The sequence below is a fragment of the Callorhinus ursinus genome, unplaced genomic scaffold (assembly GCF_003265705.2).
Source record: "Callorhinus ursinus isolate GAN/ISIS: 27379988/994484 unplaced genomic scaffold, GSC_fseal_2.0 scaffold9, whole genome shotgun sequence".
NCBI classification, from domain to species: Eukaryota; Metazoa; Chordata; class Mammalia; order Carnivora; family Otariidae; genus Callorhinus; species Callorhinus ursinus.
Window position 1 is genome coordinate 898,484 of NW_027397071.1, and position 21,510 is coordinate 919,993.

The 21,510-nt window shown below is 42.0% G+C and overlaps 1 long non-coding RNA gene across 5 annotated transcripts in view; it reads right to left on the bottom strand.

Moving 5' to 3' along the window:
* Positions 1-235: 235 nt before the first annotated feature.
* LOC141373391 (uncharacterized) overlaps positions 236-21,510 on the bottom strand; it is an 80,534-nt gene continuing 59,259 nt past the window's right edge. For 4 of the 5 annotated variants that reach the window (XR_012379296.1, XR_012379294.1, XR_012379295.1 and 1 more), the window contains exon 4: positions 16,443-19,715. This is a non-coding gene — a long non-coding RNA (uncharacterized lncRNA). Of the gene's footprint in view, positions 693-2,167; positions 2,293-16,442; positions 19,716-21,510 lie in introns of those variants that run through there. The other variant, XR_012379297.1, reaches the window with a different exon arrangement.

Consider the following 21,510-nt stretch of genomic DNA (forward strand, 5'->3'; position numbering starts at 1 on the left):
GTAGTTCATGCCTGTCAGTAATTCTCCCTTTTTTGGCTTCTGTTAGTTTAACTAACTGGCAACTATAAAGAGTCCTGACTGATATCAAAGTTGTATTGTAACAAATTGAGCAGGGAGATCCCAGGAAAGTGATTAATGGAGCTTACTTAGGATGGAATATGAAAGCATAGCAGTTGAATTCCTAAGTGTATGAGTAAGGGACATTTGAGGAGGATTCACGCAACCAAACAAAAAATTGCACTTAGTGATTTATTGGGTAAGACTGTAGACTTAACTCACATTTACAAAATCTATTCATAGCCACACCTTCATTAGTGTTCGGTGGCATACCCAAGGACTGTAGTGTAGCCAAATTGACACATCAAACTGACCACCATGCACTCATAGCCAATGTACCCCGGGTTGTTGTAGGGCTCGAGATTGTACTACTGTGCCCGGTGCCCATTGCGGTGGCTCCTGCCACATGTCCAGTATCTGACTAGTGTCACCGTCGAGCGACCCTTGGTCCTGCTGGATTCCCGGCTGATAATCTTGTTTGCAACTTCCACCTTTTGCAGTCCCAGCTCCTGTCATCTCTTCTGAAGTCCCATGACTATCCCTGCTATTACTCCAACTCATGGTGAAACCAACGTATGGGTTCATAGGTTTTAACAGGTCACTCACTTAGAATGCTTTGGTGCGTCTAGAAAAAACTGAAGTCCTAAGACAATAAGTGACTCAGCCTCTACTTAGCCAGCTTTTTTTTTGTCTTTTAATCACCCTGCACTCCAACGATCCTTGTTTTGTTTAGTTTTGTAATTCCCTAAACATATCTTACCTCCATTCCCTTGCAAATACAATTTCCTTTACCCAGAGCATTCTGACCCTTTATCGATCAGCTTCTCATCCTTCCATCCAGCAAGTCTTCCTTGACATTCCCCTTGCCTTACCTGCTTACCACATGCATCACCTACATCCCATGGCACTCACCACCTCCACTCATCAAACCACATAGCGCCCTGTGCTGTGGACTTTTCAACTTATTTTCTTTAAGTATGAGGAATGTAGCCACACAGAAAAAGGTGATGGCAAAATGTACAAAAAGAAAAGTTGAGACGTCTCATACGACCTCCCAAAGGATCTCTCTGCCAAACTCTTAATGCTTTCTTGTTGAACTTGAATTGCTTTTGCATACATCACTATATACATTGTATTTATAAGTAAACTAATATTAAACATGGTGTCCTGTGTCTTACTTTCTTCACTTATATGAGAAAATATTTCCAGCTTAACACATAGACATTTACTGGAATAAATGTGTTGGCCAAATGGTATTCCATTGTGGTAATAAAATATAATTTTATTTAATGAAGCTCATCTTGTCGAATATTTGGGTTATTTTCAGGTTTTTAAGTATTATTTCTCAATCTGAGGCTACTTTTATAAGTAAAGCTCTAGGATAAATTCTTAGAGGAGTGGTTCAAACGACGTTTAAAAATTTTGAAACCTATTGCCAAATTGCAGTCCAAAAAGTTTGCACTAATTTAAATTCCTACCAACAGGATACAAATTTTCTTACTTTGGTATTTTCTTTCCAATATCAAATATTACCTATCTTCTTTCCTCCCTTCTTTCCTTCCTTCCGTCTTTTCTTCTTTCTCTCTCTCTCTCTCTCTCTCTCTCTCTAATTTGGAAAAGCTCTTTGAATTAAGAAAATTAACCCTTTATCTGTGATGTTTATTTTAATTGATTTTTTTTTTACCAATTTATTATTTGTATTTGGACTTTAGCTGTGGAAAAAAAAATTTTTGGCCATATAAATGTTTTAAAGTTCTCAAATGTAACATACTAATTTCCTTTATGGTTTCTTAGTGCACTGTGTGTTGAACGTCTGTTTTCTTGGCAGGAAATCCAGACCTGGGATTCAAAAGGGAAAATTACCTTTCATGCTAAAGGATTATTTTAAGAGTCATGAAGAAGTGAAAATGTATAAGGAATTTTATTACAAAATGCTTCTGTTCGGGATCCTAAGGAGACCCTGTCTCAGCCCCTAAAAGCTGGCAGGGCAAAGAAGGCCAGACAGTCTTAATTGAGGATTTCTTAACTTAATTGAGCTTGGGTTTCAATTCCAGCCTTGGGAAAAGCCGTATCTCACCAACCATCCCCCTTGTCAATGTGCAAATCTCACCCAGTCGGCTTGCCAAGAAGTCTGAGAAGAAAGGTCCCTAACTGTGTTGGAGCCACAGTTTTGATTCATGCTCTATGGTTTGAAAGAAAGTTATGTTCACCTCTGGAATCTTCCCACGTTTTTCTCTGTATCATGAAATAAAAAAGAAATAAAGAACATCCTTAGGTGTAAGGTCAGTGTAAGCTACGAGGGATAGACTGGCTCAAGCGGGCGGCCTTCAGTCCCCCTCCACGTGGTCATCCCTTACAGAATGCATCCCACCTTAGGCAAGTTGCCCCTAAAGCATTGGGGTCTGTAGAAACAACAGCACTGAGACTCAACAGCCCTTCCTGTTGACTTCCTGGTCATCTCATTAAGAACCACGTGTGAAGTGTAGGACAACTTCTTCCCAGATAGCAGGTGTCCCAGGGTGCCATATATGTAGTTTTCCTGAGTTTTCATGTCTCATAGCTTTTTGTGTTTGCAGTTGTTTGGCCTCTTCGCTGGCTGGGTCAATGCTGAGTCAGGATGACAGAGTTAAATGTAGGGCCAGGAGAGGATTAGGTGCTGGAAACAAGTGTGAAGAAAATTCCCAAACCCAGCCCCTGAAGAAAACCCGGGTCATGGAACCAGCCAGAATTGGGCAATAGGTAACCACGAGAGAAGACCCAAGACTGGGGCAGAGGCAGGAGCAGAATCTGTGGTCCCATCCAAGGTCAAAGCCATGAGGAGTTAATAGGGTAATAAGCACAGAAGTCCAAGTGCAGGGACGGTCGCTGACAGCAGGATGGCCTCTCTTAGGATCCTCGGTGCCCTGCCCCACGGGCACGACTCTTCATTTTGAAGGCAAGGGTCATGACCCTCCATTCCAGAAATAGAACAACCGCCCTCAGTGCTGCAGCAGGAGTGACATGCATCTGACAGGGACTCTGCCACCAGAGCGCCACCAGTCCAAGACCCTGGGGTCCTGAAGTGCCCGTGATCAGCTGTGCAGGAGCAATGACTGGGAGATGGCAGGCTTGTGGTTCTCTGGGCTCGGGGCCGCCTGCTTCTGTTCCTTGGCCCTGCTCCTCCCCTCAGCTTTAGCCCTTTAATTATATTTTATTTTTCCTAACTGAAATGTTGGCTTCAGTTTTCCATTTTGATTTTTAATTGCAGTTTTTAAATTACGCAAGTAATGCATGATCGTTGGAAAATAGTCAAGTAATATGAAAGCACACAAAGTAAAAACGAATGCTTTTATTACACTTTATTCCCAGTCCCCAGTGGAAAGCAACATTAAAAATTAGATCTGTATGTGTTTAGAATTTTTCCCAGGTACTTACATGCGCCTAGGTTATTTTTTAAACATATGGTCACACTGCTTAAATTGTACTGAAGCTTGGTTTTTTTCACCCCAGTACACACATTATAGACACCTATTCCATTTCAGTATATTTGTATCAACTTCATTCTTTTTTTTAAGATTTTATTTATTTATTTATTTATTTATTTATTTATTTATTTAAGAGCAAGAGAGAGCACACAGAGCAGCTGAGGGAGACAGAGAAGCAGACGCCTCGCTGAGCAGGCAGCCTGATATAGGACTCGATCCCAGGACCTGGGATCATGACCTGAGCTGAAGGCAGACGCTTAACCAACTGAGCCCCCCAGGCCCCCTCCTCCCCCCACACCCTGTCAGCTTCATTCTTATTAATGGGTACATAGTAGTCACAGCAGGAATATGCAATGTAGTATCATCCGTATATTACTTTTATATTACAAGTAATGTTTCCTTGAACATTCTTGAGCAAGTAGATATTCCTGCTCACTGTACAAGTGTTTCTGCAGGATAAATTCCTAGAAGGGAATTGCTGTGTCACCAGCTACGCACATTTAAAATTGCAATAGGTACTGCCAAATGCCTTCTTTGTTCGAGTTTATGCTCTCACTCTTATCATCGCTGGGTATTACTGTTCTCCTTCACGAACCAGAGTCTGATTTGATGTACATTCCACAATTTGATAGTTATGGGTGTTCTGAGCCTGGCACTCATCTTTTGGTGGTGAATGCTACTCTGGAGGGCTAGAAATTCCTGGGATGGACTTCTTGAGTTCTTCTACTATTTCCACTCTGGGGTTCACTGGGGATTATGAAAATTTTGACCTTCACTATTCTGTACATTGTACAGTTTACCTAGTATCTCCCCCACCTTATTTCATTTAATCCTCACCAAGTTTCTGTTAGGCAGGGAGAAAACTTTTCTTGTGGGGACTCAGAGCAGTGCATGACTTTCTTAAGTTCACGTGGTTAATAAAGGAAAAAAACTAGAACTTGAATATAAGTCTCCTAAGTTCAAAATCCACATTCTAGCCACCTCTGCCTCTCTAGCACAGGTAGTACCACAGAATTTGTGTTTCTGATCAGTAGCTTTCTATTCTTTTAGATTGTCTACTACCTCTAGAGAAACTTGTTTGTTTGCCAGTTGGCTGGATTTGGGGCTGCTGTAATTTGTGACTCAGGGGCATCAATTTTGCCCATAAAAATGTTTTTGCAGTTTGAATATTCTGGTATGTGGCCCAAGGTGACCCAGGGCAACATCTCCAGGAGAAGATAACTGGCAGGGTGCCAGGAGGCCTCATGGTGACCTTATCTAGTAAGTGTCAGTGCTGGAATTGGAACCAGACCCATCTGACTCCAAAGCCAAAGCCTTTTTGCATTTACTCTATGCACCTCCTCATATAGAGCAAGATGCTCAAGGCAGAACATCAATGCATTCTTTCCTTATAGGCAAATTACATGGGAAGCCAAATTCTCAGAAGGTTGCATGCTGAGCATGGAATCAGAACAAGGAGAGTTCAGGGTCTTAAGAAGTTAATTTCAACTCAAGTAGCTGAAGGCAAGCTTACCCACTAGGGGGTCATATGCTCAAAACCCAACAGAGGCTCAAAAGAGTGTAACAGAGACAAAGAGTAAACAGGTCAGGAAGCAGGTGATAATAGAGATGAGTGGGGATTGTGGCCAACTGAAGAGTACACATCTTTCTAAAGGAACAGCTGCTCCCTTATACCTCCAGCCTATTGTTGCCAGCACTATTAATCAAGGCCTTCCCAATTTTTCAATCAAAACTAGAAACCTGCCTTCTATGTGAAATTAGTTGACAACTTAAAAAAATACTATGAGTCAATATAAGGTGGGCCAAGCAAACTTGCCTGTGGGCCAGGCTTGGCCGATCAAGTACCTGTCAGACTTTGCACAATAGAAAAACTTCTCCCAAGAAAACCACATGCTCCAAGCCATTTAGAGATAGCTTTTTGACCTCTCAAAGATTAAGATCCACGCCCTTTCAGATTTCCTTTTTATCAACCTATGTTTACAGTCTTTCTCCAGATAGAATGGAATATACCTCATTGCATTTCCTCTTACTAAATTACACCTACATTTCAGCCACATCTCCTTGGGAGAATTCCTATCTCAAATTTTGGATGGATTGACACTTACATACTCAACCCTTTGTATTTAATTATTACTTCCATTATTATTTTTGGAGTTGTCTTTATTCTTAAACTAGATGGCTAATTGATGCCATTGAGTGTGAATTTTACCAACTCAACTTTCAGAGGGCAACCCAATTTTCAAGTCCTTGGGGGTCTTTCATTGCTGCCGTGTCGTAGGGATAAAAAAAAAAAAAAGGCGTTTTTACTTTTTTCAGATGTTAAAACATTTTAAAATACATAAACATAACTTTGTTGGCTTACAGATTGTTTTTTTTTAGTGAGGGTGATTTATTCCCATAAGAAGTTTTGGGGGAGTTACAGCTTACAGGAATGGAAGGAAGAAACAGGGATGTTCTTCTTTGTACATGTTGTGCACAAAATGCACAAGAGGAATCAAGCTGGATTTTAATTCTAAGTGAAGACTGAACTTTCCTCCTAAACCTTAGTGATGCTGGAATTGACCCTCCTCCCCTCCAAATGGAGAGACAGCTACTCCTGCCTTATGGCTCACAGCAGCCTCAGCCCTCGTTAAACCATCATGGAAAAGGGAGGAGAGAAAGCCCCCAGAAATGGAAGGCAGCTCTGCCCTTCAGGTACTTTATCATGCCAAACAGAACATGACACTGTAATGCAGGAAGCTTGTTTTCAGAAGAAATGAACTTGTGAATTCCGTAGCATTCTGGCATGAGGACTCCATCAGCGTCTTCAAATAATCATGTCCATAATCCACTAAAGAGGCTATCTTCAGTTAACAAGTGTTAGACCTTCATAAAAGAGCTATTAAGAAGATACTCATTTGGGCGCCTGGGTGGCTCAGTTGGTTAAGCGTCTGCCTTTGGCTCAGGCCATGATCTCAGGGTCCTGGGATCCAGTCCCACATCAGGCTCCCTGCTCAGCGGGGAGTCTGCCTCCCCATCTCCTTTTGCCCTTCCCCCCCACTTCTGCTCTCAAATAAATAAATAAAATCTTTAAAAAAAAGAAGATACTCATTCAAGATTTACTGATCAGACTTCCTTGATAGATACCACCTTGCCTTTAGTGTTGAGACATGACATATGGTAACACATTTTTGTGTTTTGTGTTTTGTGACATATGGTAACAAGTAAATGACATTCCTCCAGAATCTAGATAGCTAGGAAGCTAAAATAACCAGATCTCCTCTTCTACCCCTATAGCCTTTTACAGTGATAATGATGCCAACCCAAAAAAGCCTGACATCTTAGAAGTTTCTAAAGTTTCTGTGAATCACCATAAAGATTTATCTATGCTCTGGTGAAATGTGTGTCCATTGTTTTTATGTAAAACCAATTCTCTGAAAATTGGTAATCTGAAATGCAAGACTTCCCAAGGTAGCCTTAGCAAGAAAATTCCCTGTGTTTGCTTCCTGACAATCCCACCAGATTACCTACCCAAGGATTTCATGGGATTTCTACTCCTTGGATTTAGGTGGGGGAGAGTATGGTTAAACAGACATAGGCTCGAATCTTAGTCACTTAAATCTATGTGCTTGGGCAAGTTCATTCACTCTCTGAGCTCAGTTTCCTCAACTGAAAATTGAAAATAACAATACTTACATCATGAGCCTATTCACGTGGAGATTGAATGAGATAATGTATAATCATGACATGCTGGACGATAATCCTTTAACAAATGGTGGCTGCGAATGTCTTCTTTAAGTCAATCACCTGTTTAGAGGGGAGTCAATGACAATGAGGCATATAAAAATACACCCTGCTCTGAAGGAACCTTCTCCATGGGGAGAAACACAACCACCCACGAAACGCTAAGACCATTCACGTTGACAGACATTGTGAACGCAATGGCAGAGCGTTCTTCTTCCTTCATTCTCCCCTGGTCCACACAGTGAGAAGCAGAGCTGGGACAGAGCAGGACCAAGCTCCCCACCTTCCTGCCCAATGCGCTCACAACCTGTGAACAGCAGGCTGAGCATCACAGCCAAGCCCAGGATGGTGGATAAAATTATCTCCCAGCCCTTTGAAGCTTTGGCCAGGAATATTTGTTGTCACCATCATGTGTGATTAGTGCGGCAACGTCCTCCTGCAGAAGACAGAATCCTTTGTCCACCAGCTTCCCTCAGCCACTGCCAGAGAGCAGGAAGTGGGGAGAGGGACTGGCGCCCCTCTCCTCTTGGTCCAATTTCACACATTGGTTTTTCAGCATTAATAAATTGGTTACATTTGCCCTGCATTTGGCAGGCGAGGTTTCTAATAACACTCTGATCCCTTCAGAGAACATGAATCACTGGCATGCGGGGGGCTCTGGTTACCTCCCCCCGACTCTCTGCTGCTGAAGGCCCCACACATTAGCAGGGGTCAGGCGCTTGCCTGGGCCGGGGCAGGGTCTAGGACAAGGGCCATGGCTTCGAGGCACTGCCACGGAGCTCAAAGATTTTCCCTCAGAGGGAGAACAGATAACTTTGAGCCCAGGCAATGTGCAGCTTTCCTCAGCTGTCAATCCTACCTGGTTTGCATATAGATTGAGAAAACGTGTGAGATTTTACCCCAAGTCTCAGTCCAGAGAATTCAAGGGGGATGGTGGTGGGTGGAGAGGGGATGGGAGAGAAAAAAAATGTGTGATGCAGATGTCTGGGTTTTGTGCGGCCCCGACACCGCTTCCTTTGTGCCGCGGGAATCTTTGGGGATGGATGGCCTGAATGAGGACAGTGTATAACGCACGCACGGTTCTTGGAGGCAGCTTTTCTTCTTGCTAGGGAATGAGGTGTGTGAAAGTTCCTTGAGCAGGGGGAAGTCCCCCCGCTGAAAAGAGGCCTAGAGCCAGGGGCCAGCCACACCTTCAGCCTTGGTGGGCCAGGTGGAGGGAGACAAGAAGGGGAAACAAATAAGCTAGAGAGAGCAAGGGCAGGCCTGAGACAAATCCAGCCAATGAAATGGGAGGAAGAGAAGGAGGGAGAACAATGGAGAAAGGAAAAAAGGGATTTGAGAAGAGATGAGAGGAAAGAAATTCAATTTAATCCAATAGATGTTTTATGCTAAGCTCTACTTGAAAGGAGTGTTTTTAGTTTTGATTTAAGATTTTATTTATTTATTTGAGACAGAGAGAGAGACAGAGAGAGAGAGATCATGAGCATTGGGGAGGGGCAGAAGGAGAGGGAGAAGCAGGTTCCCCGCTGAGCAAGGAGCCTGACACGGGGCTCAATCCCAGGACCCTGAGATCTTGACCTAAGCTGAAGGCAGATGCTTAACTGACTGAGCTTCCCGGGCGCCCCTAGAAAGGAGTGTTTTTACATAGCAAGTATATATCGAATCTAGTCCCTGCTCTCTGAGAGTTTACAGGTCAGTTTAAAAATTAGCCACACAACAGTCCTGGAACGGAATATGACAGGGAATAATACAGACATCAGTGCCATGGGGTGTGATAAGGCATGTAGAGGAGGTGGGTCTTGAGCGTCTTCTAGAAGGGTGGGTTGGCTGAGCTAGGGGGAGGTGTCGGGAGGGCACTCCTGAAGGAAAGTGTTAGCACAGAGGGTACAGGGGAGGAACAGGGAATCATTGATGGAGAGACACATGGAAAAGAAAGGAAAATGAAGAGAGGCCCCAAGAGCCACCCACAGTTGTCTTAGTTACCGCACAAGCTACAGGCTGCCTTAGACCTTTTCATCCCAAGGAGTTAGAATTAGGAGCTTCCTATAGGGTCCTGTAAACCCAAGCAAGCCATCAGCACAGCAGCCCGGTTCCAGGCCCAGAGGGAAGGCAGGAAAGAGAACTCACACACTGAGGAGGAGCAGGTGGTGCAGAGGTTCCCAGTCAGCACACCTGGAGTCACCAACTCCTGTCAGAGCTTCACCTGGTAGATTTCCAAGTTCTCTCTCCATGTCCATGTCTCTCTCCTCTATCTTTCTCTCTGTGTCTCTGTCTCCCTGTGTCTCTGTCTCTGTTTCTCTCATCTCTCTGTCTCTGTGTCTATGTCTCTATCTCTCTCTCTCTGTCTCACTTTCTCTCCCATATTCTTCCCTCTCTGGTTTTCAGGATTCCCAGGAAGGAAGGACTTTTTCTTTTCTGTTTTTCCCAACTTTTTATTTTGAATATTTTAAATCTTTCCAAAGGTGGAAAGAATACCATTCTGAATACAAGGTACACTTTGAGGCATTTCACCATTATTAACACACGAGTCTGTGGACAGGGGTGTGCTGAGATAAACTGGATCTCTGGTGGGGGAAAGCCCTCACTGGTAGTATTCACCAGTTTCTATAATCTAAAAACTCCCACCATGGCTCATTGCAGGCTAATTTTAAACCAATGGTTTAACAAATGGCTTGCAAAATTCCTGAATATTTATCTGCTCTCAGGAACTGGTAAGAGCAGACTCCACTATACCACATTTTCCTGAACTACGTTAAATAACTTGCAGATACCATGGCACTGAACCAAATAACTTCAGCATGTGCCTTCTAGGAATAAGGACATTCTCAAATGTAATCACAACATCATTATCACACTTAAGAAAAAATTAGCAACGCCTTTCATAATATTATCTAATAGACATTTCCCACTAAAATGTCCCCAACTGTTCCCCAAATGTCTTTTATAGCATTTTTTAAAAAAACTGAGAATCCAGGGAAGGTTGCATATTGCATGTGGTATTTTCATTTGTTTCTTTTAATCTAGAATGGTCCCCTGACTTCTCAGTTGTTCTTTTTTTTATAACACGGACCTTTTTTGAAGAGCCCAGACAAACGTCTATAGAATGTGCCACATTCTGAATTTATATAGTTGTCCCTCATGGTTACATGCAAATTAAATCCTTTTTGACAAAAATAATCCATACTCTTACCTCATACCAGGTTGAACTCATGATCAAAAGTCTCAAATAATGTCAGATTGTTCCACTGTTGGGGACGCTAAGTCTTATCACTTACTTAAAGTAGTAAACACCAAATCATTCAATTTGTTAAGAAGGTAACTCCCCCTATATAATTAATAAATAATTTATGAGATATCATGCTGATGTTGTGTGAACCTCTTGCTGTCCCAAAAACCTTTTCCTCAGTAGTTAGCATCTTTATGATCCTTGCTTGAATCAATTATCATATTAGGGCTCGAAATACAGTGATTTTCTCTCACTCCTTCTACATTTATTAGACAGAACTCTTTTTCTTAAAAGTCCTTTTTTTTTTTAGTATGATTATGGACTCATGGACTTTAAAAAAAAAACTTCAATGGATTATAATCCATTACTGTCATTTTCTTTTTGATGTTCAAATTATCCCTCACTTGGCCAGGGGGAACCACTTCAAGCAGGATCCTGTGTCCTTTTGACATGACCTCATTAATCTTTAAGTATTTCCTTTCTTTCTGGCACAGCACAATTCCCCAGGCTCACTTGTGTTTGCCCTGCACCAGAGTCAGAGTCAGAAGCAGTTATTTTTTCAAAGAGCCCTGACATTTTTTAGGGGGAAATGATATTTAGAAATCAAGATCTGGGTGCTAGGTGTGCTCATTGCTACAGTGATGTTATCGCTTTTAGGTCCTTTCAGTTGATGTGGTTTTATGTGTGTATATATATATATATATTTTCCTGTATATACATAATTATATATATTTTATACATACATAAATTGTATATATTATATATAATATAATTTATATATAATGTATATTTATTTAGTATATGTTTATCATATATTAATACATATATTTATAATCCATATATTAATATATTTATAATTTATTAATAACATATTAATAAATATAATATATATTATGTATAATAAATATAAATATATATACATATATTTAGTGAGTTCCCTAACCCCAAGTATCTCAAAGTGTGATCTTATTTGGAGATAGGGTGTTTACCAAGGTAATCAAGTTAAAACGAAGTCATTAAGGTGGGTTCTAATCCAATATGAGTGGTGTCCTTACAGAAAGGGGAAATCTGGACCCAGAGACATATGTGGAGGGGAAAAAAATGTGAAGACGTAGGGAGAAGACAGTTGTCTGCAGGCCAAGGAGAGGGACCTGGACCCGATCCTTCTCTCCCAGCCCTCAGAAGGGACCAAACCTGCTGGCGTCTTGCTCTTGGACAAGGCTGTGACAGAAGACATTGCTGATGTTCCGGCCACCCAATTTGTGGTACTTCGTCACGGCGGTGCTAGCAAGCTAATATACCACCATAACAAATTACCACAAATGTAGCAGCTTAAAACAAAACGACACACACTCATTACTTCACATTTCTGTAGAAGTCTGGCATGGACCTCCCCCAGCTCAAGTCAAGGTGTCTGCAGGGCCGCACTGTTTTCTGGAGTCTCTAGGGGGGAATCTGCTTCCTTGTTCCTTCCAGCTGTTGGCAGAATTCAGTTCCTCATGGTTGTAGGATTAAGGTCCTTCTTCCCTCACTGTCAGCTGAGAGGCCACTTGCCTACCGTGGCTCATGGCTTCCTTATTCCCTCTTCAAAACCAGTCATGGCAGGCTGAGTCCTTGTGATTTGAATCTCTGCAGTATCTCTTTGCCCTGCCTCATTTTTTTTTTTTATACTCCTCTTCTTCCTCTTTCACTTTTAAGGGCCCAGGTCATTTCATTGGGCCCACTCAGGGAATCTGGGATAATCCCCCTAAATTCAATTTAGTGATTTTAATTCCATCAGCAAAGTTTCATTTGCCATGTAACATAACATATTTGTGGTTTCCAGCATAGGGAGCAGACCGAGCACTCGGAACACAGCAAACTGGCCCGGGTTCCCGCGCTGCCCGTGTGACTGTGGGCTGGCAAACAGTCACTCAACTTTTGGGAATTATTTTCGCCAAAAAGAAATTTCTCAGTTTCCTCAACTACAAAGTAGAATTAAGACTTAAGTATTAAGCCATTCTCAGAATTGTTTGATAGAAACAGTTTCCTTACAGATATACTAGGTGAGAGGCACTGAGTTGGAGAATCAGGTTTGAAGTAGATCCTTAAGGATCCCTGTTGCCAGGCTAAGAAGTCTGAGTTCTATCTTATAGGAGCTGATGGGAGGATTTTTTTTTTTTACATAAGTAATAAATGAATTTATTATTTGAAAAGTTAAAACATGAGTATTTCAAGTATGCTTTGACCATGGTTAATAATATTACAGATATTTTTGCAAATTGTTCTTTTTATTTTTACTAAACCTTGTGTCCTAACAATTTTTCCCTGCTAATACTTTTTCTCTTTAACTGTACATAGTCGATAGGCTGGTTTGACCTATTTAGCAATTTCACTCTTGAGTACATAGATTGTTTATAACTTTTGACATTATACATAAGGTAGTAACATGTATCACTGCAGCTCTTGTTCACACAGAGGTACTACCTGATGGTATTTCTAGAGCAGGGATTCTCAAACACTAAATGTGCTTCAGAATCCCCTGGTTAAAACATGGATTCCCGGATCCTGCTCCCAGAGTTTGATTTAGTAGGTCAGGTGTAGGGCCTGAGAACTGGCATTTTTAACAAGTTCTAATGTGAAGCTGATGCAGTTGGATTAGATCAGACTTTGAGAACCATCTTTTTACACCATGGATTCCTAAAATTGAATTCTTGGACTCAAGCTGATGCAAATTTTCACGGTGATGAATCCTACACACATTGTCTCCAACTAAGTTTGTACCAGTTTCCATTCTCACCCACAGTGTGCAAGGATGCCCCTGTCTTCACCCTGGCTGACACTGGCTAGTATAACTTCAACTCTTTTTGCCCACTGAATTGTAAAAAATGCAATTTTATCATTGTTCTATTTTATACTACCCTGGGTGCATTTTTTCTGATTTTTTACAGTAGCTTCTACTTTTTTGTCTTGTTATGAGACTATCATTTATTGCAAAAAAGTTAAGAACTCTAGATAAGCAAAAAGATGATAAACTTATCCATAATTCTACCATGCACAGATCACCCGTATTAACATTTGCTATATTTTGTAAGCATTTCTTTTCATTTAACAACATACCGTGAACATTTTTTCCATATCATGTCATTAACTGTTCTTCTCCAACATCGGCCTAAAAGGCTGCGTCACATAAATGGAATGATTCTGAATGAGGATTGGCATTTACAAAATGATGTTTTGGGGAAGGTCGATCTAGCAGCAGGACTGAGCACAGGAAGAGCCTACATGCAAGGAGCAGTTTGGAAACTACTGAAATAACACAAGAAAGTGGTGAAATGGGGTGCGATAACCAGCAGTGACTACAGGAAGCATTAGGAAGAAAGAATCAACACCTTGGTAGCATCCAGGATGGAGGGTGAGTGACGATTCAAAGCTAAATTCCCAGGAGTGCCCTGGGTTTCAGGACTGGCAACTTGGAAGATGCCTTGGAAGGAACAGAGATCATCTTTGCTTATCTCTGATCCCCCAATTTATCTCGATATAGAGGTTTAGAGAATGCAAGTTAACTTCACAGAGGAAGAACTTCATTTAGGAGAACAGCAGACTTGAACTCCCAGAGCCCAGGCACAAGGCCCCATTTCAAGGTCATTATTTATTTATTTTATTTATTATTATTTCTTCATTTATTATTTATTATTATAGGGAGTCACATTACAGTGAGGTGGAAAGACCACACTCTTGAGCATTAAAAAGATGGCATTGTGCATTACCACTCTGCCACTTACTGTGACCTTCAAGCAAGCCTCTTAGCCTCCTTGAGCCTTTTTGTCTATAAAATAAGTGATGATATTTACTACATAGAGTCATTGTGTGAATTAAATGAGATGATATGTATAAAACGCAGTCCATAGCCAGTGGGTATTTAAGAAGTTGCAGTTTCTTTTATCACTGTAAAAAGAGCAATATTACACAGAGTAATAAGATCCCTATAAATCGTCCCACAACGTGGTCCCTCCCTAGAGACGCACTCATGGCCAACCTGGGCAGGACTATTTGTCAATGGAATGAAACTCACCCATGAAATGAAGTTAATTCTGAAGTAGTCCCTTTGACCCAGAGCTGTCTGCCCTGGCACGCAGAGGGACTGTGGCTTACCTCATGAGACAGAGCCCTGGGGATGTGCTAGGGGTGGCTGGAAAGGTTCCGTGTGTGTCAGAAACTTCCAGAGATTTTCTGACCGCACTAGAGTGATGTCCATAGGAGAAGCAATGAGGATTTTGAATCAATATTGACAGAATCAGTGCTTACTCTTCTGTCCCTCCCCTGCCCCCAGCTCACAAGGATCTCAGGCTCAATGCTTCTCTGTAGTCAGAGTCCAAACACTGATTGTAATAAGTGTGCAGGCACATCAATCTCTCTCAGTTGCAGTCTTTCCCTTCCTAAAGTGGACATATTCCTTCCTAGGGTAGGTCGAGGAGCTGAAGGAATATTGCATTTGAAAGTGCCCAGCATGGTATCTGAGAGAAGTGGACACTTGCTGTTGGCTTTCCTTTGGGACCCTCTCAAAGCTCCTTCTCCATAGGCCAGCAGTATATAAATGACGCCAGAAAATGTAGTTGTTTCGGCTGCCTGGCAAGGGTCTAGTGTATGATTAATAGAGACATCAAAATAGCCATCATTCTCCCCGCCCCCCGCAAACTCCCCCCAACCAACAACTCTGTGACACAGCAAGAAACACGAAATATCCATTCTCCTAACTTAACTCTTGTCCCTTGAGGTTGGAAGAAGAGAAAACTTAGATTCAATCACCAGCGCCCCATTTGCCTTAGATGACATGAAGCACATTTCTACATGGCAGGTAACAAATGTTTCCTAAGAAAACACAGCGGTACCTGCAGGTCTGCCAGAGAAAGTGCACCATTTATCTGCTCAGTATCTACTCCTACAGTTACCGAATCTTATTTTCACAACAGCCGGCGATGGGTCCTCATTTATCAGATGAGGAAAAGACTCAGAAAGATTTAGTGGATGCTCAGCACAATAGGTGTTATCTGCCTCCCTCTTGTCCACATTTCTTTTAATTTCCCAGTATGTGTTCCTATCATCTTGGTTATAGATGTTTATAGACCAGGTTATAGACTAGCAGTCCTCCAGCCCACACAAAACGAGCAGCAGTGTAAACCATATTTCCATCTTCAAGTTAAATTCAGTGGATACAGTGTTAAACTTTGAGTGCTCCCTCTCAAGCCCATGTTGATGAGACCTCCAACAAACAGTAAAGATGGAATTACAGTTTTTAAAGTTAAAGCCCGACTTGTTGACTCATTGGTTAAAAACAAACCCTCCAGTGCACCATTCCCCCATTTTTTTTTTTTTAACAAGACCATTATGCTTTCAAAAGTGAAATCAGTGGAAATGTGCTATTTCTGGCTGCCCTATGTCCCTGTTCCTTTTCCTTCTTTCTCACCCTGTGTGTGAATATTACAGGTTTCCTCCTTCGAGAGATGTTCACAGCTGTTTCCCTTCCTCCCTCTCCTGAGCCCTCTAAGGCAGCTTTCATTCTTCTACCTCAGCCTGCCTGGGGCCCCATGGAAACTCCCCCGCCGTATGATTGCTTCCACACTTTTATGTGCTTTAAAGAAGATCAGCTGAGAACTGCTTATTGATCCCGAGTGGGGAATCCTCCCTTACAAAGCAGTTTGCAGCCATTGAAGGAATGTCGGGGCATCCTTCTCTACATCCTGTCCCCCCTCCACGCCCCATCTGCATGTTGACACCCTCCAAACCAGGCCCATCCTTGCTCCTGCCTCCTTTTCTAAGGATGTCCGATGAAACTGACTTTTCTGATTCTCTCAGACACGGATCGTGTGAACCATTTGAGCATTTCAGTTTTACGCTAGATCTCTATCTACTTTGGAGATTTTATTTTCTTTTTTTCAAAGATTTTACCTATTTGATAAAGAGAGAAAGAGAGCAGAGAGAGAGAGCACAGGCAGGGGGCGGTGGCAGAGGGAGAAGCAGACTCCCCGCCGAGCAGGGAGCCCCACGAGAGACTCTATCCCAGGAGCCTGGGATCATGACCTGAGCCGAAGGCAGACGCTGAACCGACTGAGCCACCTGGGCACCCCTGGAGATTTTATTTTGATACCCAAATAAGGAACAGACTCAGTTGCTCCCCAAGCACTTAAAGTCCTGAGAGACTTGGATTCTACCTGCTCAGCTAGCATTAATGCTTCATACCTTCTTCTACCAACCAAGCAGCAGGAAAATGGTGGCTGTGCTAGGGTAGAGGCCATTGGTCATGTTGTTTCTGATCGGCGGGACCCCACGTACTGCAGGCTTGTCAGTGCTCTGCTCGGAGTAACAATGAAGAAAGGAGCAAGCAGCTTTGGAGTGGCCGCTTTGCTCCAGGCCCTGGTCTAGTCATGGTCAAATACAGGATTTTATTAATCCTATCCACAACCTCTCTGGAAGATCTGACACCACGCTCCTAGAAAATGAAGACTTTCCGCGGACCTTTCTCTGGTCCTCATGATTTTATCAATGAGAACACTGAGCTCAGAGAAGTTAAATGGTTTGCACAAGATCACACAGCAAATAAGTGGCAGACACAGGGAACCCAATCCTCTGCCTCCAAGTTCAATGCGCTTTCCATTTCTCCACAGCTGGCAAGGGTTCCATATACTCAAAATTCACCCTGGAAATAAAGTCGGTGCATTGGACTTTCCATTTTGGTACGATGATGTCTGCCATTGTTCTATGAATATGAGTCGGTATTCCAAAAGTGACGTTCCCTTTCCGCCAAGGTACTAACAAAGGTGCCACCTGGCTGCAGCCTCAGTATCCAGACCCCCCTGAATCCCCTTCAGCTTGGGCAACTCAGTCAGAGAGAATGCAACACACTTTTCTAAAATAGGCCTTTTTTTCCCCACAAAAGTAGAACTTTTATTAAGCAACAAAGCTAAACATTTACTTACATAAGCATAGGTTCACATTTAAAAGACTAATAACACATAGAGCAAGATTTTTTTAAAAATCAAGTTAAAAATAGAGTTGAGGGGCACCTGGGTGGCTCAGTTGGTTAAGCATCTGCCTTCAGCTCAGGTCATGATCCCAGGGTCTTGGGATCGAGTCCCACGTCGGGCTCCCGTGGGGAGCCTGCTTTTCCCTCTGCCTCTGCCCCTCCCCCCCCCCCCGCCCCTGGCCCTTCTTCCTCTCCAAAAAATAAAAAAAAACTTTAAAAAAGAAAAAAGAGTGTCCTTTCTTTTAGTCCAGCGAGGGCCTATGAAACTTTCAAGGTCCGGTTCAATGGTTGCCTTGAGGAGAAAGCCTTCCTGTGAGCCCCGCACCAAGCAGCATTATTCCTTCCGTCCTCTGGGCTTCCTTAGAGCCCATCCACATGGCTTCGGATCAGAGCAACTTCTGACAATGGCAGAAACAGATGCTTTTCCATCTTTGCATCTTCAGTATCTGTCACAGCACCTGCCACATAGTAGGTGTGTGATAAATGTTTATTGAGTTGAATTTGTTGAAAGTTGCAAAAATGGATAGCCACAGAATAATTGGTTCTGGGAGAATATCTTCTGGTCATTTTAACAGTTCCAAATTCCAACCAGTCTCCTTAAACTCAATGATCAACCTCTAAACCCACTATAAACATTCCACTTAATGTTTTATGATGTTTGTACTAACTTTTCTTATTACACTATCCACATCCACCCGGAAACTAGGATTAGAATCTTCTTTATTTTAGTAAGTATGAAGTAGAATCCAATAGAAGCCTAGATATCTGAATGAAGCAAAAATTGGGACCATTTTAGAACTTAATTCGACAAAAACTCAACTTTCAGTTGCCAAGTACTACTTCTTTATTTCCTTTCATTATCTGATTTAACAAGTTGTTACCCTAAAGGAGCATATAAATGCCACTCTATGGCTGGGCCCTACCCCTATAAGATAGAGATGATGATAAGACTGGTCTATGGGGGGGGAGTTATTATAAAAAATAAATAAAATAAACATCGAAGGGTTCTGATCAACAGTAGGCATTATAATGACAAATCTGCTTGTCCTGAATGCCTGAAAAGAAATTTCCTCTAGGTCCGTGTTGTCCTGTTCACTGACAATTCCAAGATTATGGTGTTTCGTTTGTTTTTTATTTATTTATTTATTTATTTATTTATTTATTTATTTATTTATTTATTTATTGTGTTTCATTTTTAAAACTGCTCTTACTGTGGTGCCTGGGTGGTTCAGTCGTTAAGCGTCTGCCTTCGGCTCAGGTCATGATCCCAGGGTCCTGGGATCGAGCCCCACGTGGGGCTCCCTCCTCAGTGGGGAGCTTGCTTCTCCCTCTCCCACTCCCCCTGCTTGTGTTCCCTCTCTCATTGTGTCTCTCTCTGCCAAATAAATAAATAAAATCTTTAAAAAAAATAAAAATAAAAAAAATAAAACTGCTCTTACAAAATGGGCTCACACATCAGTTGGTTTTTGAATAACCCCAAATGGTACCAAACCTGTAAGACCATTCACAATCAGGTTTCTATATGAGCAGGCTCACCTATAACCACCTGTTTCTTAGAAACATTTATTCATTCATTTTTTTCTTTCAATAAATCTTAATTGAGAAAATAAGGTGCTCTGGAGACTTGCTTTAGAAAGAGTGCGTAATGCAGCCTAAGGGCAAGGAAGGAAACCTTTCTCAGAGGAGGCGAGGCTCCAGAGCACCTTATTTCATTTTGGGGAATACTTAACACATCATTTTGAAAAGGCCCATTTGCATCTTCCCCGGCACTATCAATGGTGTAAGGTCAGGGCCTGGGTCTTACCCATGTCGGAAGGTTTAGTGCCCAGTATGGTGCTTAGCACATAGTAAGCTCTCAATATTTATTGAAAGAAAAAAAATGAATGAATATTTATAAGAGGAGAGCGAGATGTGGGTAAATGTCTGATCCTGTATTTGGAAGACCAGACATGACTAAAGGACAAAAATAATTAGGAATAATACTTGAGGGTTCGTTTTCCCCAAAGAGCAGGTATACTTCCAAGCTTTGCCTTATTTAGAACATTCCCAGACTAGTACCTGGATGTGGACAGACACTGGGTGAGCATGGGTGTATAGTTTTGTGATTGAAAATAAACACAGCCCATCATTTGACCAATGGCAACTTTCCACTCTCTTCACCTCTGCTCCCTGCCTTTCCTTCTGAGGGCTTACTTTTAATTGTCCGTAAGAAGGTGATGCTCAACCATGGAGTCCCCATATCCTAAAAGAGAAAGTGAGAAATTATTAGAAGAGGACTAAACACGAAGGTGCATCATTCACAACCAAAATGAACAGATACTCCCACTAGATAGCTCCCATTCTCCTTTTAACACGTACCATTTCTATTACAACATTGATATATTTGAAATATAATAATTAATATTTGTATGGTAATTAATATATTATTAAAATTTGCATAATAATGAATATTGTACCTTTAATGTGCCTCAAAATACTGAATTCAATCATCAGGATGATCCTGTAAGACAAAGTCTTATTCTTCCTATTGAACAAATTAGTAAATTGAGTTCCGTGCAGTTAAGTGACTTAACCTAAAATCACACAACCTGTAAGTCCTGTAGTAGTGAAGACCGGAATCAAACCCAGTTCTTCCAGGTCTGACGCTCTGCTGTTTGTTTGGCTTCGTGTTACAGTTATTTCCATGTACTCTGCTTACCTCTAAGTCCTTTTCTTATTCATCACTGCCTGCCTTACGGCACCTACCATACCTTGCTCATAGTAAACACACAATAAAATTCAAGAAACTGAACTTCTTTAAATATCTGATCTACTTATGTGAAGGGAATTGTAAAGTATGGTAATTGAAGTTTCATGTCTTCTAGTCAAAGAGCAGAGGTACTTTGAAGCCTTTCCTCATGGAGGGTGCTCAGGGAAACAGCCCCTGGATGCGGAGCCAATTCCAATTCTGGAATGTGAAGTCCAGTGCAGGACGGCGGGCAGCGCTATAGCCCACCAGCCCAAATCCCTAGATATGCCAGGGAAGAAGCAATGCTCCTAGTGGGTACCAGTTTCAAATGTTTCCTCCAGGATGGCTCAAGGTACCTAAGAACAAGTGACGCTAATAATTAAAACAAAACTAAACGAAGCACGTATGAGCTGGATCCTGCCATCGTATTGCACTGTGGTCACCCTATTGGTAGCTTACAAGAGTCAGGGATGGTAGGGTTAAAGCAGGAACTGGCTGTGCCCAGTTTCCTCGCCTATAAAAGGGGAGAATACTTGTGTACTTCATCAGGGTGCTGCAGCCATGCACCAGCCCATGAGCGCTCTGTGCCTAACGGTTGCTCCCCTCACTCTTTCCTTGCAATTGTATCCTACCTGTTCTTGGCTCCTGTATGTCTTTTCCCCATGACTGTGAACCTCATGTATCAGTCATTTCTTTGAATCCCTATGGCATTCACCATCTGGCTTATATGGGTCCTTATCGTTTCCTGCATGTTAACTTTATTTCTCAGAGAGCATGAACTCCGCAAAGGCAAGTCAGACACCTGGCACGCAAGGTTAAACTGTGCTCTGAATTCTTGCTGCTCACTATGTAAGGAGGTGCACATGTTACTCTGATATTTCACTGTCTCTCTGGGAAAAGTTTCAGTGCATGTGACGGGTTGAAAGAATATAGGCATGTTATTACAAAAGACCCTAAAAGAAAATGTAGAATAACACATAACAGGTATTATTCAAATGTTTATTTAATTTTATTTATTTTTTAAAAAGATTTTATTTATTTGAGAGAGAGCACAAGCAGGGGGAGCAGGAGGGGAGAAGCAGACTCCCCTCTGAGCAGGGAGCCTGACACGGGGCTCCATTCCAGGAACCTAATATCATGACCTAAGCTGAAGGCAGATGCTTAACCGACTGAGCCACCCAGGCACCCATCAAATGTTTATTTTAAATCATTATTTTCTAGGTGCTAGTTTTAAACTCTCTTCTGTTTTCATAGAGGGTACTGCTCCTTTGATATATGTCTTAGGAAGAATTCTTCCTCCTTAGGTAGC